The sequence below is a fragment of the Meles meles genome, chromosome 6 (assembly GCF_922984935.1).
Source record: "Meles meles chromosome 6, mMelMel3.1 paternal haplotype, whole genome shotgun sequence".
In the NCBI taxonomy this organism is placed as follows: domain Eukaryota; kingdom Metazoa; phylum Chordata; class Mammalia; order Carnivora; family Mustelidae; genus Meles; species Meles meles.
In genome coordinates, this window is record NC_060071.1 from 130,716,818 (window position 1) to 130,734,260 (window position 17,443).

At 37.5% G+C, this 17,443-nt stretch overlaps 1 protein-coding gene and 1 pseudogene across 2 annotated transcripts in view; both read right to left on the bottom strand.

The window, feature by feature from the left end:
- TSHR (thyroid stimulating hormone receptor) overlaps positions 1–17,443 on the bottom strand; it is a 175,413-nt gene that overhangs the window by 95,686 nt on the left and 62,284 nt on the right. The window lies entirely within an intron of this gene.
- Positions 6,173–6,271, bottom strand: LOC123945354 (annotated as a pseudogene).

Below are 17,443 nucleotides of genomic sequence, written 5' to 3' on the forward strand. Positions count from 1 at the left end.
GATTTGTCCATGTTGTTTCACCCATCAGTTGTTTCTTTTATTGCTAATTATGAATTTGTGCACCTTGTTTATTCTTCTGCAGTTGATATTTTTCCAGTTTGGGGCCATTAAGATTAAAGCTTCCATCCCCTCCAGCAACTCTCAGTTTCCTATGATTAAGGGTTTTTTATGGTTTGTCTCCCTCTCTGATTGTGTCTTGTTTTACTTTTCCCTCCATTCTTCTATACTCCTGTTTTGTTTCTTAAATTCCACATATGAATGAAATGACATGATAATTGTCTTTCTTTGATTGACTTGTTTTGCTTAGCATAATATCCTCTCGTTCCATTTCCACACTGTTGGAAATGGAAAGATTTCTTTTTTATGGTGGCTGAATAATATTCCATGGTGTGTGTGTGTGTATGTGTGTGTGTGTGTGTGTGTGTGTGTGTGTGTGTGTGTGTACACCACATCTTCTTTATTCATTCATCTGTTGATAGGCATCTGGGGTCTTTTCATAGTTTGGCTACTGTGGACATTGCTGCTATAAACTTTGGGTGCAAATGCCCCTTTGGATCACTACATTTGTATCTTTGGGTTAATACCTAGTAGTGCAATTGCTGGATCATAGGGTAGCTCTATTTTTAATTTTTTGAGGAAGCTTCATACTGGTTTTCAGAGTAGCTGCACCAGCTTGCATTTCTACCAGCCAAGTAAGAGGATTCCCCTTTCTCCACATCCTCACCAACATTATCACATACAAATCTTTTCATGGACATATACAATTGTGGCTCTTGGGTAAACACCTAGGATTGGGATTATGGATTATAGGTAAATACAAACTTAACTACAATAGAAACTGCCAGTTTCCAAAATGATTGTGTCATGCTCACTCTTACCAGTAATGGATGGGAATTCCGGTTAACTCCACATCCCCACCAGGACCTGGTATCATCAGTCTTTTAAATTTTAGCCATACTGGTAGATGTGTATGTATAATATTCTTGATAGCATTTTTAATTGCTAAAGGATTTAGAGAAAAGGAGAGTCAAGTAAAAAAAAAAGTATATTTGTATGAACAGTGTGATGGTTAATTTTATTTGTTAACTGGACTATGAAGTGCCCAGATATTTGGTTAAGAATTATTTGTTTTTAATTAACATATAATGTATTATTTGTTTCAGGGGTACAGGTCTGTGATTCACCAGTCTTACACTATTCTTGTGCTCACCATAGCACATACCTTCCCCAGTGTCCATCACCCAGTCATCCCATTCCTCCCACCCCCCCTCCACTCTAGCAACCCTTAGTTTGTTTCCTAAGATTAAGAATCTCTTAATCTTGATATCTAGTTTTGTCTTTTTTCATTTTTCCCTCCCTTTTCCTATGATCCTCTCTCTTGTTTCTCAAATTCTCATATCAGTGAGATCACATGATAATTATCTTTCTCTGATTGACTTATTTCACTTACTATAATACCCTCCAGTTCCATCCACGTCATTTTCTGTTGGCTGTATAATAGTCCTCTGTGTGTGTGTGTGTGTACACAGCTTTGGTTTTCTTTTTTTAAAAATTATTTATTTATTTGATAGACAGAGATCACAAGTAGGCAGAGAGACAGGCAGAGAGAGAGGAGGAAGTAGGCTCTCCACTGAGCAGAGAGCCCAATGCGGGGCTCGATCCCAGGACCCTGGGATCATGACCTGGGCTGAAGGCAGAGGCTTTAACCCACTGAGCCACCCAGGCGCCCCGAGCTTTGGTTTTCTTTTTCAACATTCCTTTGGCTATTTGGGGTCTTTTCTAATCCTAAAAATAATTTTAGGATTATTTGTTCCATTTCTTTGAAAAAAGTTGATGGTATTTTGATAGGGATTGCACTAAATGTATAGATTGCTCTAGGCAGCATAGACATTTTCACAATATTTGTTCTTCCAATCCATGAGCATGGAACATTTTTCCATTTCTTTGTGTCTTCCTCAACTTCTTTCATGAATATTCGATATTTTTCTGAGCACAGATTCTTTGCCTCTTTGGTTAGGTTTATTCCTAGGTATCTTATGGTTTTGGGTGCAATTGTAAATGGGATCAACTCCTTAATTTCTCTTTCTTCTGTCTTGTTATTGGTATATAGAAATGCAACTGATTTCTGTCCATTGATTTTATAGCCTGACACTTTACTAAATTTCTGTATGAGTTCTAGCAGTTTTGGGGTGGAGTCTTTTGTGTTTTAACATAAAGTATCATATCATCTGCAAAGTGTGAGAGTTTGACTTCTTCTTTGCTGATTTGGATGCATTTTATTTCTTTTTGTTGTCTGATGCTGAGGCTAGGACTTCTCATACTATGTTGAAGAGCAGTGGTAATAGTGGATATCTCTGCCGTGTTCCTGATCTTAGGGGAAAAGCTGCCACTGAGAATGATATTTGCTGTGGGTTTTCCATAGATGACTTTTATGATATTGAGGTATATACCTTTATCCCTACACTGTGAAGAATTTTAATCAAGAAAAGATGTTGCACTTGGTTGAGTGTGTTTTCTGCAACTATTGAGAGTATCATATGGTTCTTGTTCTTTCTCTTATTAAAGTATTGTATCACATCAATTGATTTGCAGATGTTAAACCAACCTTGCAGCCTAGGAAATCCCACTTGGTGTGGTGAATAATTCTTTTAATGTACTGTTGGATCCTATTGGCTAGTAGCTTCATGAGAATTTTGACATCCATGTTCATCAAGGGTATTCGTAGGGTCTTTGTCTGGTTTTGAGATCAAGGTAATGCTGGCCTCATAAAATGAGTTTGGACATTTTCCTTCCATTTCTATTTTTTGGAACAGTTTCAGAATAGGTATTAATTCTTCTTTAAATGTTTGGTAGAATTCCCTGGGAAGCTGTCTGACCCTGGGCTCTTTTTTGTGGGAGATTTTTGATGATTGCTTCAATCTTCTTACTGGTTATGAGTCTATTTAGGTTCTCTGTTTCTTCCTGATTCAGTTTTGGTAGTTTAAACGTCTCTAGAAATGCATCCATTTCTTCCAGATTGTCAAATTTGCTGGCCTATAGTTGCTCATAATATGTTCTTATAATTGTTTGTATTTGTTTGGTATTAGTTGTGATATCTCCTTTTCATTCATGATTTTATTTTAGGTCCTTTCTCTTTTCTTTTTGATAAGTCTGGCCAGGGGTTTACCAATCTTATAAATTCTTTCAAAGAACCAGTTGCTAGTTTCACTGATTTGTTCTACCATTCTTTTGGTTTCTATTTCACTGACTTCTGTTCTGATCTTTATTATTTCTCTTCTCCTGCTGGGTTTAGGCTTTCTTTGCTGTTCTTTCTCTAGCTCCTTTAGGTGTAGGGTTAGGTTGTGTATTTGAGACCTTTCTTATTTCTTGAGAAAGGCTGGTATAGCTATATACTTTCCTCTTAAGACCACCTTTGCTGCATCTCAATGGTTTTGAACAGCTGTGTTTTCCTTTGCATTAGTTTCCATATTTTTAAAAAAAAAATTCTTCTTTAGTTTCCTGGTTGATCCCTTCGTTCTTTTTTTTTTTTAAGATTTTATTTATTTATTTGACAGACAGAGATTACAAGTAGGCAGAGAGGCAGGCAGAGTTAGAGGAGGAAGCAGGCTCTCCATGGAGCAGAGAACCCGATGCGGGGCTCAATCCCGGGACCCTGGGATCATGACCTGAGCTGAAGGCAGAGGCTTTAACCCACTGAGCCACCCAGGCGCCCCTGATCCCTTCATTCTTTAGTAGGATGCTTTTTAGCTCCATGTATTTGAGTTCTTTCCAACTTTCCTCTTGTGGTTGAGTTCTAGTTTCAAAGTATTGTTGTCTGAAAATATGCAGGGAATGATTTTAGACTTTTGGTACTGGTTGAGACCTGATTTGTGACCCAGGATGTGATCTATTCTTGAGAATATACCATATGCCCTAAGAAAAGAATGTGTATTCCGTTTCTTTGGGATAAAATGTGCTGAATATATCTGTGATGTCCATCTGGTCCAGTGTATCATTTAAAGCCTTTATTTCCTTGTTGATCTTTTGCTTAGATGATCTGTCCATTTCAATGAGGAGGGTGTTAAAGTCTCCTACTATCATTGTATTATTGTCAATATGTTTATTTAATTTTGTTATTAATTAGCTTATATAATTGGCTGCTCCCTTGTTAGGGGTAGAGATATTTAAAATCGTTAGATCTTCTTGTTATACACACCCTTTATATGATATAGTGTCCTTCCTCATCTCTTATTATAGTCTTTGGTTTAAAATCAAATTTGTCTGATAAGAAGATTGCCACTCCAGCTTACTTTTGATGTCCATTAGCATGGTAAATTATTTTCTACCCCGTCACTTTAAATCTGAAGGCATTTTTGGATCTAAAATGAGTCTCTTAAAGACAGCATATCGATGGGTCTTATTTTTTTATCCAGTCTGATACCCTGTGCCTTTTGATTCAGGGCATTTAGCCCATTTACATTCAGGGTAACTATTGAAAGATAGGAATTTTGTGCCATTGTACTGCCTCTAAGATGACTGTTACTGTATATTGTCTTCCTTTCTGGTCTATGCTACTTTTAGGCTTTCTCTTTGCTTAGAGGACTACTTTCAATATTTCCTGTAGGGCTGGTTTCATGTTTGCAATACTTCTAGTTTGTGTTTGTCCTGGAAGGTTTTTATTTCTCCTTCTATTTTCAATGGCATATAGTATATGGATATAGTATTCTTGGCTGCATATTTTTCTCATTTAGTGCTCTGAATATATCATGCCAGTCCTTTCTGGCCCTCCAGGTCTCTGTGGATAGGTCTGCTGTCAATCTAATATTTCTACCATTGTAGGTTACAGACCTCTTGTCCTGAGCTGGATTAAGCATTATTCTGAGTGTGAGGGTGTTTCTGGATGAGATTTTTATTTGAATCATTGACTGAGAAAAGCAGACTGCCCTCCCTAATGTGGATGGACCTCATCAAATTTGTTGAAGACCTGAATAGAATCAAAGGCTGCATAAGAAAGAATTCTTTCTCTCTGCCTACCTTCAAGTTGGGACACTGTTCTTCTACCTTTGGACTCAGACTGGAACTTACTTACACAGTGGGTCTCCTCATTCTCATGCCTTTAGACTGAGACTAGAACCATATCATTTCTCCTGTGTTTCGACCTTTCTGACTGTATATCTTAGATTTCTCAGCTTCTATCATCGATGAGCCAATTCTTATAGTAAAATCAATTTGTCTGTGTCTGTCTGTCTCCAGTCTCATTACATATGTATACACCGCCTCTTGATTCTGTTTCTTTGGAGATCCCAGGCTAATAAAAAAAGCTTCTAAACTGAAATAACAAACACCTACACAGCACTCATTATGCCAAGCACTATAAAAGTACATTATATTACCTCTTCATAACAGCCCTATGAGTTAGGTAATATTATTAACCCATTTTACAGATGATGATCTGAGATACAGAAATGTTAAATAACTTGGTGAAAGCCACATAGTGGTATGAGGGCAGGGTTTCAATCCCAGAGGAAAAAGACCTCAGATTCTTTAGTATACTCTACTGCAATTCTGCAAAGTGTAAAATGTGGATAATAATATCTACCACAGAGGCATGCTATGAATATTTAATAAATTATTATTGGAAGCACTTAGAGAAAAATGTTGGCCCATAGTGAACACTAGGTAAGTGTTTTTGTTAAAGAAACAAAAATATACAAATCAGTTGGCCAATTATTAATTGATGATGAGAAATACAACTGTCATATGGACCAGAATATTCATGATGTCTATTTTATCTTTTGGGCAGTCTACTGTGGGGAATCAAGACAGAATCAGAAGATTGTGTAAAGGGCATGAAATCAATCAAAACAAGGAGATAAAATGGCTTTTTGATGTTCTAATATCACCATATCTTATAACGAATGACCTTGCCTTGTAATGTTTGCCATCCACTGGTTTAAGCATCCACTGATTTAAGTTTCTTTTGTCCTGGACATTGACTAGATGAGAATTTTCACAATTCTCATCTCTGACTCCACTTCTTCTTGCTTTTAGCTGACTGGTCCTCTGCCTGATGGATATTGTCTTCAGCTGCATTGCAGAGGGTCATTCTGTTTTCTCTGAGATTTTATATATCTCTAATATGACCCATTATGTGCCACTTAAGAAATTTATTCTATTTATTTAATTTTTTCCTAATTTTCTAGTGAGCATTATAGTGTGTCATCCTTGCGCCGGGGCCATACTAATCTCTGTATCATTCCAATTTTAGTATATGTGCTGCCGAAGGGAGCACTCTAGTGAGCATTATAGTGCAGCCTCAATATTAGTGGGAATATTTTATTATAGACCTGTCTTTGAACTGTTGTTTAATTTGTGTTGTGTTCCTTTTAAAGGAAAAAATGGAAATGATTTCCTTTAATACTTTTCTTCAGCCCTTGTGGAACCCTTTATGCCTTGAAGAACACTATTTAAAACCTATGTGTTTGGGGCACCTGTGTGGTTCTGTAAGTTTAGTGATTACCTTTGGCTCAGGCCATGATCTCGGGGTCCTGGGATTGAGTCCTGCATCAGGCTCCCTGTTCAGTGGGAAGCCTGCTTCTCCCTCATCCACTCTCTATGCTTATGTGCTCTCTCTGTCAAATAAATAAATAAAGTCTTAAAAACAAAAACAAAACCCCAACCCTATGTGTTTGTCCAAATCTTGTTATTTTATGGATGAATATCTGAAGAAAGGTTGAGTGACTTAAGTTCATAAAATTAAGTAACAGCAGTCTGGCTTCCTTTAAGCTTTTCATTATAAAACATATGTAGATGGTATTTTGAAGCTACATAACGATAGAGTCTCTCCTTTGCTATGAAGCTGTGGCCCAGACACACTTCAGGAATGAGCATGTATTTAGTACTATTTATATGTTGAATGCCTAACGTGTTCTGGGTATCATGCCTGGTGCAGGGAATGCTATGGTAAGCAAGTCAGATGAAGGTCCTGCCTCCATGAAGCTGAGACCAGTGGAGGAACAAGACATTTTAAAAAACCCACTTAAATAACTACACTATTTTTATTGTGTTAGAGCTATGAAGGAAGAGTATAGATCATGCAAGTGTAGACAAGTTCTCTTCAAGGAACTGATTTAGCTGTGACCTAAGGCTGCATCTGATAACAGAATCTGAAGGACTGGATGTGTCAGTGAAGGAAACAGGGTGATGGATTGGGCTTTTGGAACCTCAACCAAAAAAGGGTGATATTAAGGTGAGGTGGATAGGAAAGTGAATTATATATTACAAAATAATGAATGTCAGAACTTGTAATGTTTGAGGTCTTTATGTATAATGATGCTGTGAACATAGCTGGCATTCAGTATGTACTTCTAGATAAAAGCAGCTTGGTGAACACTTGTCATCTGTCCAGTGTTCTAAAAGTAGTTTTGTTTTTTTTTTCTGTTTTTGTTTTCTTGTTTTGTTTTACAAATGGCAAATGCAGGCTTTGGCAGAGAGTGACATTTTTTTTCCTGGCTCTTACGTGCCAATTGGAAGTTCGTAAGTTCACCATCTCTCATTAAAATTTCAAAGTATTGTCTGTGAATTTTATCCAGGGAGAAAATAATTTATTGGCTTAGGAAACTTTCGAATCATTTCCCAGTTTCAGATAAGGACAATGAGCTAGACACTCAAGAGATAGTATGTATATCTTCATCATCTATATATTTTATTCAGGAATGTTGAATACTAAGGTTTAATATATTTGAGAAGGGATGTGTGTGTGTGTGTGTGTGTGTGTGTGTGTGTGTGTGTGTATAAAATTATTTTTCTTCTTGATATGGAGAAGAAAAATAATTTTATTTGAAAAATGACCAATATACAAGTTCTTTCCATTTCTAATTTGTATTTCAGGGTCAACATTTTTGTATGAGTTAATTCTCCTTTTTATATTTGTATTTCAACTGTTCCACATTGATTTAAAACCTACCTTCTTCCTACCCACCGTCTCTACTGTTCTTCATTCATTTAAATCCAGATTTCCATTTGGCATTGTTATCTTTCTCCCTAAAGAACTTCCTTTAATTTGGTGTGGTTACTTTTAATGCAGGTCTGCTGGCAATGACTTCATTCAACTTTTGTTTATCTAGAAGAGTCTTTGTTGTGCCTTCAGTATAGAAAGATATGTTCATGGGGCATAAAATTATAGGATGACAGTTTTTTTCCTTTCAGTAGTTAAAGATGTTATTCTGTGGCATGACAAACTGTGTAGTTTCCCTTTTTAAAATATTCTCTATAGCTGATTTTCAGCAATTTGTTTATAAGGTGCCTTGTAGTTTTCTTCATGTTTATTCTTCTTGGGGTTCATTAGAGCTTCTTAGAATTTTAAGTTTAGAGTTTTTATGAAATTTGGAAAACTTTTGGTCATTACTGCTTCAAATATCTTTTTTTTTCTGTTCCTTTTCTCTCTCATCTCCTTTTGGAATTCCAATTACATGTGTGCTAAATGACTCAATGTTTTCATACAGGTGATTGATAGATTCTTTACTTCTTTATGTCTTTTTTTTTTCTCTCTGTACTCAATTTTGGATAGCTTCTATTGCTAAGTTTTTGAGTTCTTGATTTTTTTTCTTTTTATAGTGTTTAATGTTATAAAGCCCATTCAGTTAATTTTTCTTTTTATATGTTATATTTTTAGGCATAAAAGTCTCACTTGGGTCTTCATTATAACTTCCATTTCTCTCTTCATTATGGTCATATTTTCTTGATTTATTTGGAGATTTTTAATAAATGTTTTAAAATCATGGCCTATTATTTCTATCATCTCTGTCATTCTGTGTCTGCTGCTATTAACTGATTTTACTCTTTATTGTGGATCATATTTCCTTCCGTTTTTAAATTTTCATTCCTGTTGCACAGAGAGATAAATAATGTAGAAACTGCTAGTGCAAGGAAAAAAGATTTACTGAGGTCCACTGTAGTAGTAAAAGGTGGCCACAAATTTCCCTCTCTTTGAATTTGGTCTGGTCTTAGGTGCTTGACCAAAGACTGTGGTAGAAGAAACACTGTTGGATTTTAAGGCTAGGTGAAAATTCTTAGAGTTTCTGCCAGGGTGTCCTGGAATACTCTCCTTTAGAGCTCTGAATTTTCAAAATAGCAGTCAACTGTTCTGAAACTGTCACTTAGAGAAGCCACATGTAACAGCTGGAGTGAAAGTCTCACCTGAGCCCAGCACTTAGCCATCCGCACCAGGGCAGCCCATACGTGCACGGAGCCACTTAGATTCTCCAGCCACACCCATCCATCATCTGAATACCACTGAGTGAACACTGATGATGCCCTAAGAATTATTCAGCTGTAACTTATCCCACTTCCTGATACACAATATTGTTAGATATAATAAAATGGTTTTTTAAAAGTGAAATATAGTTGACACATATTACATTAGTTTCAGGTGTGCAACACAGTGATTCAACAACTCTATACTTATGCTATGCTCACCACAAATGCAGCTACTGTCTGTCACCATACAACACTATTATAATACCCTTGGCTATATTCCCTGTGCTGTACATTTTATGACCATGACTTAATCATTCCATAACTGTAAGCTTGTACCTCCCATTTCCTTTCATCCATTTTGTCATAAAATAGTTGTTTTAAACCTCCAAATTGTATTACAACTATAGATAACCAAAACACCTACTATATGTTAGATATTGTGTTAGAATTTTTATATATATCACACATTGCTAAGAACAGCAGAGTAGCTACATCTGAAAATAGTAAACCTCCCCAAGCTGAGATAAAATTAGTAGAATTGATATAATGAGCACCTATAGAATGAAAGAAGATGAGCTTCAAGTCCACTATTCTCCTCTTCCCTATTATTTCTATTCTGGTTGTCATATTGCTTGAAAACTTGGATAATCATAGGTTTAGTAACTTTGAGGATGCCATCTAAGAATGAGACTTCTCCATGTAGCAAAGTCAGTGTTTAGTCTACAACCTGTGTTCCATCAGTACAATGGAGAAGAGACTCTAGCTGCCTTTTGACTGGACTGGTCTGTCTCAACTCTGCTAATAACTATCACTGTCATTTTAGGTCAATTATAAACTCTCCAAGCCTCAATTTTTTAAAAAAAATATTTTATTTATTTATTTGACAGAGATCACAAGTAGGCAGAGAGACAGGCAGAGAGAGAGGAGGAAGCAGGCTCTCCACTGAGCAGAGAGCCCAATGCGGGGCTTGATCCCAGGAGCCTGGGATCATGACCTGAGTTGAAGGCAGAGGCTTTAACCCACTGAGCCACCCAGGCATACCCAAACGTCAATGTTTTGTTCATGTGTGGAGAAGAGCACTTTTTTTCCCCATTAATACACAGGGGGTTGTAATGAGAACCAGGTAAAATAATCTAATTGAAGTTAGATAGAAATGTTATGATTATGATTATAATGTTAATAATTATTGTAATTCACAAGCATTTACCTACTTATCACAAAGTATTTGCCTTGGCCCCCCACCATAGGGATAAAGAAGTGGTTTAAAGAGAACAGACGTGTCTCATTTTCAAGCTAACTTTGTTCTGATTTAAGAAATAGTGAAAGAGGGGCACCTGGGTGGCTCAGTGGGTTAAGCCACTGCCTTCGGCTCAGGTCATGATCTCAGGGTCCTGGGATTGAGCCCCGCATCGGGCTCTCTGCTCAGCAGGAGGCCTGCTTCCTCCTCTCTCTCTCTGCCTGCCTCTCTGCCTACTTGTGATCTCTCTCTGTGTGTCAAATAAATAAATAAAATCTTAAAAAAAAAAAAAAGAAATAGTGAAAGATAGAGGTTGAAATTTGTTCAAAAAAATAACTCAAGCCACCATATGATCTAGGTTAACTGTGATGTCATTAAAAAAAATTACTGTTAAGTCAATAAAAGGAATTCCATTAAAGGATAAACATTTGTAACCTCACAACACATCTTTAAATTTTCCTTCCTCCGCTTCTCCTTTCAAAGCCACTCTGATAAACTTCCAAAAGTCAAATTTCCTCCCTTTCTTTCTACCTCATTCTTTCTTTAAAATGTTGCATTATGCAAACTGATCTAGATTTATTAGTTATTTCTGCCTTATTTATTTCTTTATTTTAGAGCTGTAGTAGGGACAGAGAAAGGGGGGGAAGAGAATCTTAAGCAAGCTCCATGGGCAGTGTGGAACCCGATGTGGGCGTCTATCCCAGGACCCTGAGATCATGACCTGAGCAGAAACCAAGAGACAGCTGCTTAACTGACTGAGCTACCCAGCCACCCTTCTGCCTCCTTTTTAGATACTATCTTACTCTACCCATTTTCCTGAATTTGTACACAAACCATGTAAGAAAATGGCTTATAGAGAGTCATCTTGGTGATAAGGAGGGAGGCACAAGCTAATAAATATTGTCCTGCAAATAATTTTATTTAACAAATAACATTAAGATGATAAAGGTTCTTTCTTACAACAGTTTAAAAATCAACCACTTTTTATAAAAGTATCTGCAAACCTTCAGCTCTTGAGAGTTTCATGAGACCCTCTTAGGGGGATGTCTTTTTAATAGTCATTTTCTGAAATCATTTCAGCTGGAGGACAAAACAAATCACCTAAAAATAGCCCAAACTCATTTTCTTCCTCATGAAATGAGTTATACGGTTTTATTGTTCCTTCAACCTTACCCACCAATTTTTTTTAAAGATTTTATTTATTTATTTGATAGAGATATAGAGAGCACAAGTAAGCAGAGCAGCAGGCAGAGGGAGAGAGAGAAGCAGGCTCTCTGCTGAGCAGGAAGCCTGATGTGGGGCTCGATCCTAGGACCTTGGAACCATGACCTGAGCTGAAGGCAGCTGCTTAACCAACTGAGCCACGCAGGCGCCCCTTTACCCACAACTTTTATTGGTATTATTACTATAGCGGGTATCCAATTAAGCAGACTTGAGTTTGCATGTGTACAAGAGACGGTGCTATTAACATTGCCAAGACATCCATACACCTTGGATGAGATCTTCCTTTTTGAAAACAGTCACGGGATTTCCCCATCTTAGTTCCTGCTGCCCACAAGCAGGGCCCGAGGCAAGGATTTGTGTGCAAGTGATTTGCTACATGAGTGTTCCCAGGAGAAACTGTAGAGGGGCAGCGGATGCAGCTAAGAAAGAGAAGGCCAAGTTGCAACCTCAGTGGGGATCTGCAGAGCAGCTCTGGAGTACAGATTATGCCTTTGCGTTTGTCCTGACTCAGCCTGGGCTTTCAGAGTCCTACTTCAGTCCTCTGCAAACTCCTCAAATCAGCCCCAGGTACTCCTCTGAGGGAGCACACATGATCTGCCAGAAGCAAAGACATATTGAAGTTGGGAAGGGATTCATAGAAACAGTAAAAGGGACCTAGACTAATATAGATGAAGTACTGCATTGTCCACTATTTCCGTCTAAGTTAACGTACAGGTAAGTAACATGGGGACAGATATTGGGAGCTCACTAGGGGCCTGCTGCTGTGCTAAGTGTTTTACATTCATTATTTTATGTAAACCTCACAATACCCCTGTGACCAGAGTATTCCCATTTCACAGCTAAGGAAACTGAGGTTCATAAGATTGAGTTTCTCAAGGTCACACAGCAAATGAATTGGCATGGATTTGAACCTAGGCCTGCTGAAGCTGTCCTGGAAAAAGGTAAGAGAAATACTTCCGTGGACTGATAGAGCTCTCTACTCCTTACCTTTTTTGCTCAAAGGGCTGATTACTGAAGAAGACATGAGACAGGTTTATACAAGGACCAAGGTCTCCTGAGAAAGAAAGATTTCACCCTTTCCCTCCTGAGCTGAGATGTTACTAGAACCTTTCTAAAGGATGGAGATGGTTTCCCGTGAAACCTACTAAAAGGAAAGACACCTAGGGTCTCCCCTGGTGGATTCTCCTGAACAGCAGGGCAATGTAGACTTCTGACCTAGATGCTGCATGGTGTAAACTCATGCATAAGTACCATTAGTTATGGCACTAGTCTGTAGCTGGGTCATTCCTTTTAATCTAGTTATTATAGAAATAAGGACTTGTCATGAGAATATAAGCTGAGACATTATAATTCGAAGCATGCAAACATGGACCTTTCTTGGCTGAATGTAAGATTTTCTTTCTTTGAAGACCCCCTTCAGCCCATGCGGGGATCTGGAAGAGAGTGGCTTTGTTGCTGCAGCAATCTATTTCTACCTCCTCTTAGGGAGGAAACTGACATTGTGAAAAAAGTCAGTCTCTGGATTTTCAATAATTTGGGGGCAAGACAGAGGACTAAACCAACTGTCTTTCCTCCTTCCAACACCCTAGACATGAAGGGCACTTGATGTTGATGTCTTGCATTTGCGAAATTACCCTTTAGATTTCTAGCTTCCCTAACTATTCAGAAAGTGAAATGAGTTTGGATTTATGTTTTCATTGAGACAGTAGTGGTGATGACTCAAATTATAACATAAAAGAGAGACTGTGTTTACATTTATTTTCCTTCAGACTATCTACTTGGAGAAAAGGAGGAGATTATAATTGTTATACTGTTTTCTTTTATTTGCTTAAAAGGATTTAAAATGTCTTCAATCTTTAAACACAAGTATAGTTTTTTGATTGTTTTATACACTCCTTTATGTATACTAAAGTGAACATTTCAAAGTATCTGGACAAATCAAAAAACTATTATTAAGTTGGCTACAATTTGCAACTAACTCCCAATTCGTTAGACTATCTATAAAACTGTTTTCTGCTGCCTCACTCCAAATATAAGCCAAACAATCCTAAAGAATAGGCCCATTTGTGACAGCAAAAAAGATAGATAGATAGATGATAGATAGATAGATAGATAGATAGATAGATAGATAGATGGATAGATAGATAATTGCAATGTCCAGAAACAACAGATGGGTTAAATAAATAATTATGGTACACCTACTACATGAAATACTATTCTGCCATTAAAATTTATTCAGAAGATGGGGCGCCTGGGTGCCTCCGTTGGTTAAGCATCAGCCTTCAGTTCAGGTCATGGTCCCAGGGTCCTGAGATCAAGCCCTGCATTGAGCTCCCCACTCAGCAAAGAGTCTGCTTCTCCCTCTCTCTGCCCCTCCTTCTGCTTGTGCTCTCTCTTGCTCACTCTCTCTCTATCTCCAATAAAATCTTAAAAAAATTTCACCGAGATGTTGTATGAAAAGAACATGGGAAGGTGTTTAAAGTTTAATATTAGGTAAAAATGAACCAATACAAAAGAGCACATGTAAAACTCGTTTTACATACATTACACAAGAGAATTCTAAACAGATGTACAACAGAATGTTAGCAGAAGTTCTCAGGGAGTGGGAACAGAGATAATTAAAATTTTCTTTTAGTAATCTATACTTTCTAATTTGTCTACAAAAAACATTTAATTCATTTATAATGAAAGTTATTAACCATTTAAAAAAGCATGAACAGGAAGAACAGGGTTAGATCAATATTATTCATAACTATAAGCATGCTTTATAGTTCTAGAAGAGTCCTTTGTTCATTAAAATGTCAAAAGCATGCGGGTTGAAAATTGGGGGTCAGAGATAGTAGAAAGAGGGAAGCACTGATTCTTTCAGTCCAATACAGTAGCCATAAGTTCTCTTCATAGAGTAGAACTGCACTGTCCAATACAATAATCATAGCCATGTGTGGCTGCTTCTGAGCCCTTGAAATACAGCTAATCTGAACTGAGATGTGCTGTAAGTATAAAATACTGGACTTTGAAAGCTTTGAAGTACCTCATTAATGATATTTTATTTTGATTACATGTTAAAATTATAATTTTGGGATACATCAATTTAATCAATACATTATTAACGTTAATTTCACCTGTTTCTTTTTACTTTGTTTAATGTGGCAACTAGAAAATTGTAACATATATGTGGCTTGCATGATATTTCTCTTGAACAGCACTAGAGGTAAGAGTAAGCTCAGCTTGAATGTTCTATGTCTTTTTCTGAATCACAAAGGATTTTTTAGGAAATTGTTCCAAATACACAAGATACTAAAACAGAATTGAAAGAAAATGAGGCAATTGTAGATTTTTTTAAATATTTTATTTATTTGATAGAGAGAAATCACAACTAGGCAGAGAGGCAGGCAGAGAGAGAGGAGGAAGCAGGCTCCCTGTGGAGCAGAGAGCCCGATGCGGGGCTCCATCCCAGGACCCTGAGATCATGATCTGAGCCGAAGGCAGAGGCTTTAATCCACTGAGCTACCCAGGCGCCCCAAGGCAATTGTAGATTTTAAAAAGACCTTTTAAGATCTGAAACAAGCTACTCTATTGATGTTCTATAGTAGTAAAGTATGAATAAATGAGAAACAATGTAGGTAGAATTGCTCTTAATATATATTTCTCCAGGGGTGCTTGAGTGACTCAGTAAGTTAAGAATCTGTCTTTAGCTCAGATCATGATCTTCGGGTCCTGGAACTGAGCCCCACATCAGGCTCTCTGTTCCGTGGGGAGTCTGCTTCTCCCTCTCCTTCTGCCCCTCCCCACTGCTTGTGCTCTCTGTCTCTCAAATAAATAAAATCTTTAAAATATATATATATTTCTCATAATTGAATCTTAACATTTTTTCTCATACCACACACTTGATACTTTTACTATAATGCAAATTATTAAAAATAAGTCTTTTTGATAAACATTCATCAAAATGTTAGTGAAGATACTCAGAACCCACGCCCACTTTGCCAACTATACGTGGATTTTCTCCAGAGGTTTGACTGTAACGAGGGATGCAAACTCGTTTGCATGATTGGATGCCAAGAGCAGAGTGGCCGGATGGAGGGAACCTATGCTCTTCTAAGTGGAAAGCTGTGTATGTCACTGACAGGTCAGTTTTCCATCTCCCCTGTCCCCAGTTGCAAAGTCTGTAAGATCCCGTTAGGCAGGGTGTATCAGGATACAAAAATCTACAGAAGGAAAACCTAGAAATTTCCTGTTTTTGTTTGTTTGCTTGTTTTTGTTTTTTGTTTTTTGTTTTAAGTCAAGGCAATGGTCAGAACTTCCTGGTTCCCACTACAGCTTTCACAAAGAGGTGTAAAGTTTTATGATGGTATAATTTCATATGAAAAGAGAAGCAAAACATGGCATGTACCCCTGAAAAACCTCCAATGTCATGATGGAAAAATATTATGACCAAAAATACATGTTTGTTCCCTGCATAATGTATACAGAAATCATTTCCTTTTGACAATCTACCTGATTAAAACAAAAAAAGATAATAAAACCACATAAGCATTTTTTCCTGATGATCCTCTCCATTTAAAAAACAAAAATCATTTTTCTGCATGTGGCTGTCCAATTTTCCCAGCACCATTTATTGAAGAGGCTGTCTTTTTTCCATTGGACATTCTTTCCTGCTTTGTCGAAGATTAGTTGACCATAGAGTTGAGGGTCGATTTCTGGGCTCTCTATTCTGTTCCACTGGTCTATGTGTCTGTTTTTGTGCCAGTACCATGCTGTCTTGATGATGACAGCTTTGTAATAGAGCTTGAAGTCCGGAATTGTGATGCCACCAACTTTGGCTTTGTTCTTCAATATTCCTTTGGCTATTCGAGGTCTTTTCTGGTTCCATATAAATTTTAGGATTATTTGTTCCATTTCTTTGAAAAAAATGGATGGTATTTTGATAGGGATTGCATTAAATGTGTAGATTGCTTTAGGTAGCATAGACATTTTCACAATATTTATTCTTCCAATCCAGGAGCATGGAACATTCCTTACACCACACACTCCAAATGGATGAAGGACCTCAATGTGAGAAAGGAATCCATCAAAATCCTTGAGGAGAATGCAGGCAGCAACCTCTTCGACCTCAGCCGTAGCAACATCTTCCTAGGAACAACGGCAAAGGCAAGGGAAGCAAGGGCAAAAATGAACTATTGGGATTTCATCAAGATCAAAAGCTTTTGCACAGCAAAGGAAACAGTTAACAAAACCAAAAGACAGCTGACAGAATGGGAGAAGATATTTGCAAACGACATATCAGATAAAGGGCTAGTATCCAAAATCTATAAGGAATTTAGCAAACTCAACACCCAAAGAACAAACAATCCAATCAAGAAATGGGCAGAGGACATGAACAGACATTTCTGCAAAGAAGACATCCAGATGGCCAACAGACACATGAAAAAGTGCTCCACGTCACTCGGCATCAGGGAAATACAAATCAAAACCACAATGAGATATCACCTCACACCAGTCAGAAAGGCTAAAATTAACAAGTCAGGAAATGACAGATGCTGGAGAGGATGTGGAGAAAGGGGAACCCTCCTCCACTGTTGGTGGGAATGCAAGCTGGTGCAACCACTCTGGAAAACAGCATGGAGGTTCCTCAAAATGTTGAAAATAGAACTACCCTATGACCCAGCAATTGCACTACTGGGTATTTACCCTAAAGATACAAACATAGTGATCCGAAGGGGCACGTGTACCCGAATGTTTATA